This window comes from Podarcis cretensis (genome assembly GCF_951804945.1).
Source record: "Podarcis cretensis genome assembly, chromosome: 14".
NCBI classification, from domain to species: domain Eukaryota; kingdom Metazoa; phylum Chordata; class Lepidosauria; order Squamata; family Lacertidae; genus Podarcis; species Podarcis cretensis.
Window position 1 is genome coordinate 37694033 of NC_137183.1, and position 11581 is coordinate 37705613.

An 11581-nucleotide genomic window follows, 5' to 3' on the forward strand; every position below is an offset into this window, starting at 1 on the left:
AGGCGCGCGTGCGCGTACTGGAGGGGGGGGCGTGTGGTGGTGGGCTAGGTGAGTCGCCCCTTCCCTATTATTTTTTTTAAATGAGGCGAGAGATAGTCAAACACACGCAAATAAAAATGAAAGCTTCCTCATTCCTTCTCCATAATAATCTCCCTAAGAGGGATATTCGCTTTCCCCCATCAGCCCCACTTCAGTTATTGGTTCATTCATTTATTTTGTTGTAAGCTGTATCTGTTGGTTTTGTTCATTTTTATTATTACATTGATACCCCCACCTTTTTGTCAAGGAGCTGAAGGTGGCCTGCATGGTTCTAACCCACCCACCCCCTCAATTTTATCTTCACAGCAACCCTGTGAGGTAGGCTAAGGCAGAGAGGTGGTGACTGGCTCAAGGTCATGCAGCGAGCTTCATGACAGAGTTGGGGGGTGGGGGGGCGGCATTTGAACCCTGTTCTCCCATGTCATAGTCTATATAATGCTATTAACTGCTTCGCCGCACTGGCTGAACAGTATTTGTGGACCACCCCATCATGGAACATGTTTTGTCATAATTGGCATGCAGTAATTATAAAAAAAAAGAATGTCAGGCATGCACCGTGAAATGAAAAGCAACATGGGTAACAGCAAAGATAAAGCCTGTCACACCCCCAAAGTCAAAACACCAGTTTAGAAGCCGAAGGTGCTTAAACGAGTCCCAACGTTGTGGAACACTACATGAATTTCAAATACAAAACAAAAATAATGGAACTAATGTTCTGGGTCTGTTTAGTCCCTGGATTGGAGACTGCCTGGGAAGCCACATGTATGCCGCCTTGGGTTTCATGATGGAAGAAAGACAGGATATAAATGGAAGAAAATGAATAAATAGCTCACAGCAGAGGGCACACCACCACCACTGAGGTTGAGACTGAATGTGAGCACACACCCCTTTTGGCCCAGAGGCTGCTGCTGCTTCTCTGTTTGCTTTGCTTGTTTTAATATTTATATCCTGCCTCTTAAAACTAATCATCATCAACATCATCATCATCAAATTTGAGGTGGAGAAAGGCTCACAATATTTTTTCTTTTGCTTTTAAAATGCAATGCTAACAATAAAAAGCAGACAAATAGTTAAAACGTCATCATGAAAACCACAAGAACAAGTGCAGACACAAACATTGTTGTAAAAACTACTTCAGAATTCACAGATGAAAAACATAACATTGGAAGTTACGTATTAAAAAACCGTCTGATCAAATTAAAACTTATTAAGAGGGTTGGGTCAGAAGAATTTCTCTTGGGAGGTTGTTCCATAGTTAGGGACCACTTTGGAGATGACGGTTTTGTCCAGGAGTCAAGGGCCTCTCAACAGACTCCCTTAACTGGTTGAGGGTGCCTGAGGAAGCATTTTTGGGTTTGATCTGAGAGACTGTCCCAGAGCCTTGGAGAGCAAGCATTAACTTCTCGAGGGACTGGTCCCCTTCCTAGTCCCATTCTGATGTGCACCTAGTTCTCAGTTCTTCTCTGCTACAATGCAGTGTGCATCATATCTCCCACTGCTTCCAACCTTTCGGGGTATTCCTCATCGTGAGGAATGTGCTTCCTCAGGTCTTCTGTATGTTGCTTGTGGAGTGCCTGGGAAGTTTTGAGATGGTGCGAGACATTCTCGCCCTCCTGCCCACATTTCTAGACAACCATGGGGGTGCAATGCTGAGGGGACTCCTAACTAGTGATGCGCTTTGGCGCATGCCTGACTTCAGCTACTCATTGTTATTAGTGATATACAGTTGCACTTTGTATCTAGTTTTTAAGAAATGTTAATGAATGTTCTTGCATTATTGTTAATCTTCAAGTAAACAATTTAGAGGCTTTTATATTAAGCAGTGTAATTTTAAATAAATAACAATCCTGTTTGAACTAGTCATATCTTGGAGAGATCCTCCCCCCTTTGCTGCCTTCTTTGACTCAAACACTAACCCCTGGATAAGAGTTTGAAGCATAGTAGGTGGTTTCTTAAAAAATGCTGTGTGGCGTCACAATAATGAAATGAGTTTTATTTTCTCCTCCCTACCCCCATTGAGCTTATCCATGTTGGAGTTCCTGTACTGTTATAGGGGCACAAAACATGAGATCAATGGACAAAAAGTCAGAGGGGGAAGTGGTTCCTGTAGAATTTCTTATGCATTATATATGTGAGTAATGCTGAGTAGAGTGTGGTTTTCTAGGAAAATATGAATGTATGTCAATCTTTAAATTTTTTAAAAAGAAGTTGCCCTAGAACATTGGGAAATCAGCATGTTTTAATCACCCAAATAAAAAGCACTTGGAAGCAGTAAGATGCAAACATATCTAAATATGCACTTGGTTGTCTAGGATGTCTGTGAATGTCTTTGTGTAAAGTGTTCTCTGATTTGGTTTTTTTATGCCTATCCTTTTGAAGACTCTTGGAGTTGATGACTGTATATATTTGTTTTCAAAACATCTTATAAATTAGAAGGCAGGCACTTTTGAGGGTTGCACTGAATCCTTGCTCTACTCTTTAATGAATTTTATTAATTGTACCACAACAGTGTTAATCATAGTTTCTTCTGAAGAACTGTGCATTTCTCAAACAGGAGAAATCCTACTTTGAGGCAAGGAAGTGTTGCTGGCGCCAATAAGACAGGGAAACAGATGCACTGGATTGAAGTAGTGTTTTGGTCTAAGGTCAAACAGTGACTGAGTGGCAGAGCCAGAAGTGCAATATAAGATTCTTGGTCCTGTGTCCTTGTGCTGGACAGGGGACAATGTCTCTGGTTGAATGAATGAAGTTTAGGTTTCTGGTCTGGAATCCGCAGTTGGTGGAAATGCCTTGTTTCCCTGACCTGTTGTCTTTTATGCCTGAATTTTAGTGGGTGGGTGATATGCTGATTTCTAATGCCAGTTTTAGTATTCTCACATGCTGCCTCAGTACAACAATCAGTGTTAGAAACTCAGATATATAATCTAATCAGCAAATTGCACCTTGAGCCTAGGTTACGGTCGCCACAATGGCATACCTAGGCACTGTTTGTTTCCTTAGTGGGGTTTGTTGTTGTTGTTGTTGTTATTTTCATTTCTATACCACTTTGTATTTTAAAGAACGAATCTCAAAGTGGTTAAAACATCTAACAAAACAATCCACAATAATAATAAAAAAACTTCAAGGAAAATCTTTCAGATCATTCTCTAAGTGACATTTTGCTTTCCCCAGTCACCAACCTGGTGTCCAGAGATCTCCACGTAGTCGCAATTGGACCTGCGCCAGTCACAAAACACACCTGGCTATCTTCTAACACTGACAACAATCTGTATTTAAACAAATTCTGGTTTACCTTGGTTGTTCCTACAGCTAGTATTGCAGAATATTGTTCAGATATGTGGTAATGGTGCATTAGGAGAAGTTTGTTGGGTAGGCTTTTTGCAGGGGGGTTCAAGGTTGTGATCAGTGTAAACCTTCAATATATTTCACTGAATATTTATGCACCCCTACATACAAAGCTGCTTTAGTGTGTTGTGTAAACTAAGGCACTGTGTTTGTTCAGTTGCGTGTTTTCTCAAAATGCATTTTTTTGGGGCTTTCCAGTAATGAAAAGGAACAGTGAATGTCTGTGTCATGAAGAAAATATGCAGGTAGTCATAAATGGCGCATGGTGGGTAGTGGGTGGAAAACCAAAAGCACCAGTGATTACATAGTTCAAGATGAGTTCTGGTGAACTTGAGCCAAAGTTACATAGTGGACAGCATTCAACTGCTGACCGGGAACTCTTGAGTTCATATCACGGCTCTTTGACGATGCTCAACTGTGTCTCATTAAGCATAATCACTGTTTCTGAGCTTTACTTACTTCACAGAATTGTTGTTAGGGCAAAAAGGGATAAATGTATGTGACTTGCCCTGAGCTCTTACGAGGAAGTGCAGGATACAAATGTGATGAATGGATGTACCTATACCATGAAACCTAGCGTTTAGTCTGATGTGTCTGTTCTCTTCTAAATAAAAACAAACATTACAAGAGCCCTGCAGCAGTGAGGCGGTGCCCATGTGTTGTTGTGACGCCATCCTGATTTGTGGTGGTGCTCACATAGTGTCAGCATAGTTATGGGTGTAGTAAATGCTGCATCTTGGGCATTATAGTGGAATACCGTGCTTCCTCTTTGTCCTCCATTTCTCTTGCTTTGGAAATTTAAAACCTGGCCATTTAGCATTTATTGATTGTGCATCTGGTTGTAGCATATACAGTACTGTATAACGGGTTTTGCTTTGTGAGAATTTTGTTTTGTTTTGTTTCTTAAAAATGACTTGAAATCTTTGATTCTGTCTTAGTTTCTTTTCTGACAGTTCTACTCATAGTACACCTGGATATTTTTCTATAGAATTGTAGAGTTGGAAGGGAGCATGAAGGTCTTCAACTCTGTTTGTCTTGTTGTTTTGTCTTTGGACAAAGTCTACTCTGTTTCTCTCCAATTCTGGGCTAGTGGTTTAATCGCCAGCATAGCCTGATTTCTTGTTGAATTATATAGGAAGAATGTTTTCAATGTGATTCATTCATTCTTTATTATTATTCCCCCACTCCCCGGTATTTTCTTTTAAATAGGGAATACAGAAGATGTAACCCTGAACTGGCAAAAAAACATTTCATAGACCCATGAAACATATCTAGCGCCTAAGCTGTGTTTAAGCTTTAAGTGTCATTTGTACTAAGCTTAGTTAACTATGCAGCCTAATTTCAGAATAAGCCCCATTAACACTGTGGAGCTTTGATCCTAAGCTTGCTTATTTGGAAGTAAATTAAAATACTGACTTGTTACGAAAAGGGAAGCAAGCTGGGCTTGAAGTGGTCAGGGACCTTTTAGAAATGGAAAGAGCTCCAGCTTCTCCATTCAGTTTCCTTTTTAGATTGCTTACATTGAACAACAAGCAACTGTGCCATTTGGGTAGATTCAGAGCCTGGACAATGGACTTCAAAGGGCATTCCACATCTGAGGTTAAATTAGTTCCTTATATAAATGTGATTTGTACTTTGGATGCACTGAACATTTTGTTTTCTTTTTGAGTTCTCTCCCAGTTTATCAGATTCTTACATAATGCAAGAAAGACTCACATGTTGGGCAAAAAGATCCCTCCATTGCATGGAGTTGTACTAGATGACCCTTGTGGTCCCTTCCAACTCTACAATTCTATGTATGGAAATGCCATAATGTGCTTGAACTCTTGTTGTGGCACTGAAAGGAAGAAATTGTTGGTGTCTCGTCCCTCTTCCCCTTTCACACCTTATTGTTATCCTTCCTTCAAAGAGCTCTAGGTGGCATATTTGATTATTTCATGTCCTAACGTACTTCATAGAGTTGTTGTGAGGATGAAAGAGGAGGTGATTGTCCCAAGTTCACTCAGTGGACTTTATGGCTGAGTAGAGATTTGAACATAGGTTTTTCCATTTCTAGTTCAGGTTTTTAACCACTTTGTCACTCTTGCTGTTGCTGACAGGTGTGTAGGTAAAGTACGTCAGAACTCTGTGATTCCTAAGATCCAGATTCGTTGAGAGTCTCTTCATTTCAGTTATCCACTGACATCACTGCGGTCATCAAAGGGAAGGGTAGTAGTAGCCAGGCACCTCTCCATTATAGCTGGATCCAGGCCTGTGGATAACCCTGTTCTCCAAGAAACCTTTTGCTTTTCATTTTATTTGGAATTTCAAGTGCTGCTACCTGTCTGGAAGCCAGTTTTCCTTTGGATTGTGGTTGGTTGATGTCTGCCTGTCTCGTGAGACAATGGAAGAGTGTGCCTTTGGGGGTGAAGCCAAAATGTTGGAGAGTTATACTACCTGCTGTGGCTGTAAATACCAATATGGAAGAGCCATGTTTTGTTGCAGCTCTGGGGCAGATGAAGGTTGTGCTGCTGCAAGTGCACCATGGCATTATTGACCGGGGTATGCTTCCTTCTGGCCAAACTGGTGCAAAATGTATTGTTTTCATTTCCTTTGGACCACATCAGTGATGCCAAGGAGGGGGGGACTTGTCCTGTGTGCAGCCCAAGACCTCCATACACACCGCCCAGGCTTGCACCCTGGATAGGTCACTTTGGTGCTGTTAATGCAGCAAAAACGATGCAGGAGGCAGCAGTTAAAAATTATAAGCTAAAATTGATTGCCTTAAAGTACCAGTGCTAAGGGTTGCTTTCATCAAAGGGAGAGATCATCTCTCCTCATTGAAGTGTAGAATACAAATAAATAGTAAAACCTCTGTGAATTGGCCCTACCTGTTTGTAGTTAGTTAGCAAGGCTGGGGTTCCTGGTTGCCCTTAAACAGTCCTTTTCATTGAGATCCCAATAAGCTTTGCCTGTGTTGTCCTGACCTGTGACTTGCTGTTTTCAGGTTAGCTTTATATCTAATATAGTGGGGCTGGTTCCTGGGTAGCTAATCCCTTCTAAGAAGAGTATTTGTTTTTACCTGCATTCACTATCATTTGCTTGATGGTTAGGCTACCGTTAAGGAGACAAAAGGAGAGAGGATGTAGACTTGCTTTCTCCAGTCTCCCATTCATTGAAGCTTCAATGAAGGGAAATACCAAATGCTCAAGTGCTCTTTCCTGACACAGGAAAAGAATGGAAAGGAGTAGCTGTGCATTATTATTGCTTCTCTTATTACTATTGTTCTGTTAGACACACAGAGGCTTTTCTTCTGAAATCAGTGTGAGACTGAAGAGGCTTGTGGGGAACAGATCCAGATTGCAATTGGCCTAAAGAAAGGATTTCTAGATTGCAGTCCCCGCCTTTGAGTTTTACATTGCACAAGTCTGCTGCTATTTTAGTGAAAGCCAAACTTTGACAGCAAAGATAATGCATTTATATTGATGTAATTAGAAGGGCAGGCAAGTTGATGTCTGGCTCAGGGGCAGTGTATGCTTTCTGCTTTAAATCTAGCTAACATAACTTCGGTGATTGGGAAGCTGTTCTGATTTGGCAGAAGGGAGATTGTGGCTTTCCCAGTTAACTGGTTCTTAGTGCTAGTATTTGGCTTTAAGCCTGGGAGGCTTTTCCATATCTGGGAAGCTGTTGAAGGGTATGTGTGTGGAAGATGTTTATAGTCGATGGTTTTTTGAAAACAGAAACCTGAAAAATTCTACCCTCAGATCACATTGCCCTTTTTTATATCCAAGTGGCTATGAAGCCATTTCAAGGAAATAGTTTTGTTTGTTCTTTTTGCAGCTGTTTAGCCCAGTTCTAGATGTTTGCCTGCATGGAACTGCTTTGTACAAAAATGGACCAGTGATCCATCTAGTCCACCTTGTTATGGTAAAATCTGGGTGCGAGGCTGCTCTGCCACCCAGCTTGTCGGACTAAGTCCGTGGGTCCCCGCAGAGGAAAATGAGCGCAGCCGGAGACAGGAGCAAGATGCAGAAGATCCAAGTTTATTGCGCAACAGGTTCAAGGTGAGATTGAACCCCGAGGATGGGGTGACATGAACTTTTAAAACTTCCTTCCATGCCCCAGAATACAGTGCAAAATCATCATCAATACATCACGGTTACATCATGAATACATCAAGAAGAGGTTGGGTTACACAGGATTAACATATGGAGGAGGGAGGGGGGAATATGCAGAGCTGGAGATATGCACAGATAAGTACATCCCGAGTAGCGGTGATGAAAGGACAATAGTCCAGGTATGCATAGTCTGCCACCTGGCACTGCCCGGAGGAAAGGCTTGGCAGAGTGACTTGACAGGATTAGGGTCTTCCTGAGTGTACGTGACACCTCATTTGAGGGATTATGGAGGACAGAGGAGGTGTCATGGAGTCTTAGAGAAATGGAGTAAATTAGCACCGAAAGCAAGAAAATCGGTGCTTGTGTAACAGTGTGGGGGCTGAGGGGTCCATGTAGGGCCGGGTGCCCTTGAGGTCATCGCCTTGGATCCTCTGGTGACTGGCGGAAGGGGTGAAGAAGACATGCCCCCCCCTTCCGTATCAAGCTCTACTTACAAAGCAGCAAAGCTCTTTTCTTTAACTGGAGATGTGAGAAATTGAGCCTGTAGCCTTCTGCATCTGAGGCCATAGTTTAGTGTTATTCAGAAATAGCTGCTGACAATAAAACCATGTTTCTTACATTCACATTTGGTTCAAAGTAAATTTGTATTTAAACAAAGCACTATTGTGGTCCCAGGAATATTCTGAAGGGACCTGAATGAATGTGCCAGGCGGTTGTCTTATCTAGGTAATGGACTGGATGAGAGCCAAAAAACTGAAGCTCAGTCTAGATAAGACTAAGACACTGTTAGTGAGTGTTTCCCTAGATCAGGTGGATGAGAGGTTGCCTGCTCTTGATTGGGTTACACTACCTCTGAAGGAGCGGATACATAGCTTGGGCGTACTCCTTGACGCTCAGGTGGCCTCAGCAGCATGGTGTTCCTTTCATCCATTTCAGCTGGTGGCACAGCTGCGCCCCTTTCTGGACAGGGTTAGCCTAACTTTCGTTATCTATGTTCTGGTAACCTTTTGGTTATATTACTGTAACACATTATATGTAGAACTGCTTCTGAGGATGGTTCAGAATCTCCAGCTGGTGCAGAATTCAGTGGCCAGGTTGCTCCCTGGGGAAGGACAGTTTGAGCATGTTACATCAATCCTGGCCCAACTGCACTGGCTGCCAAATTCAAAATGCTGGTTTTGACCTATGAAGCCTTAAACAGCTCAGAACCGCAGTACCTCAAGGACCAAGTCTCCTGATAGGAACCGACTTGGACATTGTGAACATCATTTGAGGCCCTTCTTCAAGTGCCGCCTCCATGTGAGGTCTGCAGGGTGACAGCACAATAATGGGCCTTTTCTGCAGTGACCCCCCATTTATGGAATGCTCTCCCCAGGGAGGTTTGTCTGGCACTGTCATTATATATTTTTAGGCACCAGGCAAAAACATTCCTCTTCAGCCATGCCTTTGGTGGATTCATATTCTACAGCCTTTTAAATGTGTGTGCTTTTTTTAAATGTGTGTTGCTTCTGTTTTGTCTATTTTTTTCTGCTTTTCTCTTGTGTCTTTTTTCTTGTGAACTGCCCTGAGATCTTTTGATGAAGGACAGTATATAACTCTAATAAAAATAAATTAAATAAATAAATACCTGTGTTTGGTATTCTATTATTTAGGAAAGGGGTGCAAATGTAAGAAATTACCCAGGATCCCTAACTGCATTATTGTTTTATTCAGTTCATTATATCTTTTGTTTGAATATCCATTTTATTGAATATTTTGTTTGTTTTAATATCTGTATGTTGATCTCTCTCTCTCTGACACACACACGCACACACACAGAGAGAGGGGGGGGCGTTACAGCAATAAAACCATAGAACAATTAAGTTTAAAAACATGAGCTTTCCAGTCACAAACCAGACAGGCTTGCTTAGTTTCACCAAGTAGCTGTATCATTTGCCTTCAGACTGTTTCATGGGTTCCTTCCAATGAACATCCAGGCATTTTCAGGGGTTTGTGTTCTTCTTTCTGCATTTTCATTTTTTTTTTTACAGGATCTTTCAAATTATTCTTGGTCTAATAAGCTTTACAATAACCCTGTGACATTGTACAGTATTGGAGAAGGAGAACTGAAGCTTAAGAGATTGTGGCTTACCTGGGACTACTGCCTGGGGCTGATCTGATATCTGAAATGTGAATTTATAATCTAATAATTGAGACACTTATACACCGTACTAGTTTTCAGACAACACATTTCCTGAAGGCTCACCTTGTCCAGAGAGCAGCATTCCAGCTAAAGCCTCAGACTTATTGTAGTCTCCCATCTAATTACCAGGCTAGCCTAGGCCTTATCTCTCCAAAAGATAACAGGCTTCTCCACCCTATTCTCTTGCTGCTGAAAAATCTGTCCGCCCCCATTAAATAAGGTTTACAAGGAAGGTAAATCTTTATAAATACTCTGCCAAGTGACACATTAACTAGCTGATCTGTAAGTACAGCACTTTTAAGATATCAGTCCCTATGTAAGTGTGCTAATAAGTATTATACATTTGAAAGAAGACAAGAGAGGGCATGGGGAAGGGAGAGTAACTTGTTCCCTTGCACTCTTCTATTTCTCTGGACTCCCATCTTTAAAACAATAGTTGAACATTGATACGAATCTGGCTTTTGAGTTCTTGTCCATTTGTGTCTTTTGCAACTTGCAAATACAGGTTGAAAAAACACTTTACTACTAGCAGATAGCAAGTACAGACCTTGTAGCTAGATGCAGCTTGCTGAGTCAAGAGAGGGGAGTTTGCTGTTTGCAGTGGAGATGGGGTAGCAGTCTTTCCATAAAGGAAACACTTGTTTCTGGCAAGCAGAGGCAAGCTAATTCTACTATTTTGGAGGGGTGTAGCTTCGTCACAGCTGCATGTGACTGGACTTTAAAATGCTTACTGCTTTCCTCTGGGAAGCACTTTTAAACAGATTAGAAATACAGAATGAAATTCTCTATCATAACAGGAGTACACACCAGAAGAACAAGGTAGCATTGGCTACCTTGTACACAGAGTGTTTGGGAAATTAAAATTAAAATTAAAATTAAACTCTTGTATCTAGTCTAAATTGTCACTCCCCTTCTTATTTATTGATTTGTAACGCAGTGCATCAGAAACTGAGGACTAAATGTGACATGATTGCTTGATCTCAGGGTCATGGGTTCGAGCCCCACGTTGGGCAGAAGATTCCTGCATTGCAAGGAATTTGACTAAATGACTCTCAGCGTCCCTTCTGACTCTACAGTTCTATTATTCTTCAAAAAGCCACAAATGTGGTTTTCTTCTAAAACGGATTTACACATTCACCACTCACTCACTCACTTGATATCAAGCCTTCAATTACTGGGAGTTGCTGAATTCTAGGACTGTAGTTCTCTTCTTTTTCAATCTTTGAGAAGACATTTATGAAAAGTGAACAATGTGGCGGTGACAAGGAAAACCCACACCTGCTATATATTGTCCTCCTGAACTCTTGGGAAGGGACAGAAGGCATGCTCCAGATGAAATGAAGCATTCTGCCATAGCGGCGGTTCTAAGAACTAGCAGCCCTGTGGCTCATTGAGGAAGGAGCCAGCTGTTCTTCCTGCTGGCCTTGGCACTTTCTCTCACAAATGCACCCACACCCACATATCGTTGTCATTCTGTAGGAAGCTGCCAGGAATGTGGGTTTTCAGGGGGGGGGGGAAACCCTGTGGAAATTTGGGTAATTTGCATCCAAAAAAAATCAATTTACATTGAACATTTTTGTGACACCCTGTAGAGTGATCTAGTTTAGCACAGAGTCATAGAATAGTAGAGTTGGAAGGGACCCCTGAGGGCCCTGCAGTACAGGTGTCTCAACTAGATACTGCATACAGTAGGTGAAAGTTTACATAAGAGTGCACACATTCATGAAAACATCCAAAAATCCAAATTGCTTGGAAATATTTGTTTAGTAAACAAAACTAAACATTATGAAATGGTCAAACTTTCTATTTTGCAGTTGGCATCCATTCATTGTTACTAATGAACTTTTCAAATGATTTTTTTTCCCCTCTGAAAAACATCAGCAGTTGTAGGGAAACATATGTTTGGCGATGTGGATGA